At 41.9% G+C, this 3904-nt stretch overlaps 1 non-coding gene across 1 annotated transcript; it reads right to left on the bottom strand.

Annotated features, from left to right (window-relative positions):
- Window positions 1-3271: 3271 nt before the first annotated feature.
- LOC128413269 (U6 spliceosomal RNA) lies at window positions 3272-3373 on the bottom strand. Its single transcript, XR_008330291.1, has one exon. It is a non-coding gene; the product is annotated as a U6 spliceosomal RNA (small nuclear RNA).
- Between the last annotated feature and the right edge of the window lie 531 nt (window positions 3374-3904).

The raw sequence follows: 3904 nt of genomic DNA, 5'->3' as shown, positions 1-3904 counted from the left end.
CATTAGCTAAAGTGGTGCTTCAGGTTAAGAACAGTTTCAGGTTAAGTACGGACCTCCGGAACGAATTAAGTACTTAACCTGAGGTACCACTGTAGTCATTTTGATCCATTGTTTTAAAAAATCCCTTCTCCCAGGCTTCCTTATGGCAACATGGGCTTCCACTTTGAAAACCTTACATACTAATAGCACTCCCTACATTACAATGACCATGTGAAAACTACCCAACTGAAAGTTCTCTCAGTTTCTATACTCTTTCCCCAAACCTACCACCAACATCCTTGCTGGTCACTTTGATCTGCCCCCACCAGCTCCAATTGCCAAAGGGAGGGGGAGAAAAGTTTTGAGCAGCAGTAGTTCTGAGAAGAAATGTCAAGGAAAGCTATGAAGTCAATCTTTAATTCCAACAACGAGTGGTAACCTTTGAAAAATGGTTCACCTTTACTTCCTTCAATATTTCAATCAATGGCACCTCTACTGAGTGACCAGAGGAGGAATGACCGCTGGGAGGAGCACAGAGAGAAGAAGCCTCGTTTTGTAACCCAACAAGCACGGGATGCCTTTGCCCTGTGGCACTGCGGCCCGTAGACTGCAGCAAAATTCTGGGCAACTATCTTGTCCATGCAATGGGTTCATGAGAAAAAGCTGTCCCATGAGCCCTTGCAAAGGGGAGGGTAAAACCTCAGCCCACCCTCATCATTCAGCCCAGACACTGAGGTCCAGCAGCGAGGGCCTTCTGGTGGTTCTCTCACTGTGAGAAGCGAAGTTACAGGGAACCGGGCAGAGGGCCTTCTTGGTAGTGGCACCCACCCTGTGGAAACCCCCCCATCAGATGTCAAATAAATAAAGAACTATCTGATGTTTAGAAGACATCTGAAGGCAGCTCTGTTTAGGGAAGTTTTTAATGACTAATGTTTTAATGTATATTTCATCTTTTGTTGGAAACCCAGATGGGTGGGGTATAAATAATATATGATGATGATGATGATGATGATGATGATGATGCTGTAAGACTGCTTTCCCTAGGCCATTTTGCCAATCTTGTTGGACCCATGGGCATGTTATCAAATTAGATTAAATGTCATGTATACCACTTATGCTGCATCTAAGCACACATTGCAACCTGAGTACGCATTGACTAAGTACATGTGCAACCCTTGATCTATTGGAAGAAGATATTCAATTAAATAATAATGTAACTTAAACTTTTATATTTTCTTTGCCAGTTAGAACAATACTATTTCCTCACATATGCTAATTTATAACCAATCCCTCTCCTTTTTGCACAGTATGATGTTCCTGGTGCAACATTAAGTATAATGCCTGTACCTGCTTCCCTTTATGCACCTAATTTTGCAGCGTGAAAGTCACAACAGGAGACTGAGAACATGCCTCTTTCAACTGAGCTCTAAATGTTCTGAGAGGCTCCTTCTTAGGTTGGACAGGAGAAAAGGAATATTTCCTAGAAGACAGACCTTTGAACTAAAACCCCACAGAACAAGAGAGCCACCTGCTACAGAAACTCTGTGTTGAAGAGATGGGGAAGAAGAAAACCCAGAAGAATGACTACAAAGAATATGGAATGACACGACTGCAAATAATGAAAAAGCTGCAAGAGTTCTGACTTCTTTCTTTAAAAAAAAATATCTCCTGGAAACAAGCACATAATAAAAGAACTACTCCTTCAAAAGAGCAGCTTCTTCAAAATACAATGCAAACTAAATTTCAGACAGGCTAAAAATAGTTTTTCAGACTTGGGCAGGAGAGGGGTGGTGGTGCAGAGGCAATCACGATCAGGAAATCCTCAGGCCAGGCAAAAAGCAAAGATAATAAAAACAAAGATGTGAAGAAAGCTTGCTCTTTCTTCTTCTTTGCTTTGGTCTTTTATTAATTGTTCTTTAGGGGAAATGTGTATGGGACAGTCCTAACCTTGAGTCAAGTACTACAGAGCTTTCTGAGGCAGTAAAACATGGTCTAAAGGTTGTGTGTGTGTGTGTGTTTTAATGCTGCACAATGGGAAGCTTCTTTCATTTTACACACATGGACACACACAGACCATGTTTGAGGAACATGCTCTTTGCAAATTCTAATAAAATCTGACCTGAGCTGCAACCCCAAGGACCTATGGCGGGTCAGAACTTAGTTTACTCTTCTCCAGCAGTGTTTTTATCTTAACGTTTATTTTTAAAAAACCTGTAAAAATGCACATTTCAGGATAAAGTATATTCAGAAATATGCAATTAGTGAGAAAATATAATTGAAATTACGTACTTAAATATGGGCAGATTTTTCTTTTTAAAAACAAAAACAAAACAAACCACAATAAATTCACAGGTAATGTGGAAATAGGGACGCGGGTGGCGCTGTGGGTAAAAGCCTCAGCGCCTAGGGCTTGCTGATCAAAAGGTCGGCGGTTCGAATCCCTGCGGCGGGGTGCGCTCCCGTTGCTCGGTCCCAGCGCCTGCCAACCTAGCAGTTCGAAAGCATCCCCAGGTGCAAGTAGATAAATAGGGACCGCTTACTGGTGGGAAGGTAAACGGCGTTTCCGTGTGCTGCGCTGGCTCGCCAGATGCAGCTTTGTCACGCTGGCCACATGACCCGGAAGTGTCTCTGGACAGCGCTGGCCCCTGGCCTCTTAAGTGAGATGGGCGCACAACCCCAGAGTCTGTCAAGACTGGCCCGTACGGGCAGGGGTACCTTTACCTTTACCTAATGTGGAAATGTGTGTGTATACACACACACACACACACACACACACACACACACAATTTTTATTTGATTTTACAAATAAAAATTACATACAATACCAAATACATATCCATAAAATGAGATTTCTCTGAATCTCACGACTTCTGCCCATCCCCTCCATGAGTCCTATTGTCAACCTTTCCAACTGCATATTATTTCAGAATCTATATTTTGTATCTATCTATATTGTCCATAATATTTGTTACATTATAAGTGTTATTGCAATCCTGCTAATGTTTTCATCTGCTTACAGTGGTCTCCTAAATAAATTATAAACTTTTCCCATTCTTTCTTGAATTTCTTGACTTCTTGGTCTCTGAGTTTCCTGGTCAGTTTTGCCATTTCAGCATAGTCTAACAGCTTAGTTTGCCATTCCTCTCTGGTAGGGGCCATTCTTCTCCGGTAAGTCAAATTATTTTGACCAGAAATAGACTGACCCAACTATCCCTGGTGTCTTGTGTGTGTGTGTGTGTGTGTGTGTGTGTGTGTGTGTGTGTGTACACACACCTTCCCTCTAAACTAAGGCAAGGACCTTCAATGATGTTATTTGCACATTTTGTCCTTGCACAGGGGACATGCTAATCTTCTCTGCATCATTCGGATTTTAGCAAATGTGTTGCTAAATCTAGATCTATAGCTATACCCATTGAATACTTTGTGGATTTGCATTGTTTCCTCTCCCCATCGTCCTCAATGCTGCACTGGCAGTGCCCCAAGCAACAGCAATGGGAGATGCCCCCATCACTGTTTTTTCACAGACTGCTGCACCCAAGGCACTCCTGAGATAGCAGCATTTCCTTCTATTAGCTTCCAAAGGATGTTGCTCCACTGGTTGCTAAAAACTCAATTATTTTCTCAAGCTTTTAATGGTCATTACTATTGGCTGGTTGTATTTGTCTGCCCTGGTGTATTGGCTATTTTATTTCCCCTTGCAATTTTAATGCATTTTCCCCTACTGTGCAGTACATTGCCTTCTAAAGATAGTATACTCTCTCTCTATACACACACACACACAGAGAGAGAGATTACACACACACACACACACACACACACACACACACACACACATTACTATATTCTATGTATGTGCATATATATACACACACAAATGGCCCTCTAAATACTATGATGATATTGAATGAGGAAGAGGAACATGATA

The sequence above is a fragment of the Podarcis raffonei genome, chromosome 4, assembly GCF_027172205.1.
Source record: "Podarcis raffonei isolate rPodRaf1 chromosome 4, rPodRaf1.pri, whole genome shotgun sequence".
NCBI lineage: Eukaryota > Metazoa > Chordata > Lepidosauria > Squamata > Lacertidae > Podarcis > Podarcis raffonei.
This window is presented reverse-complemented; position numbering and strand designations above follow the sequence as displayed.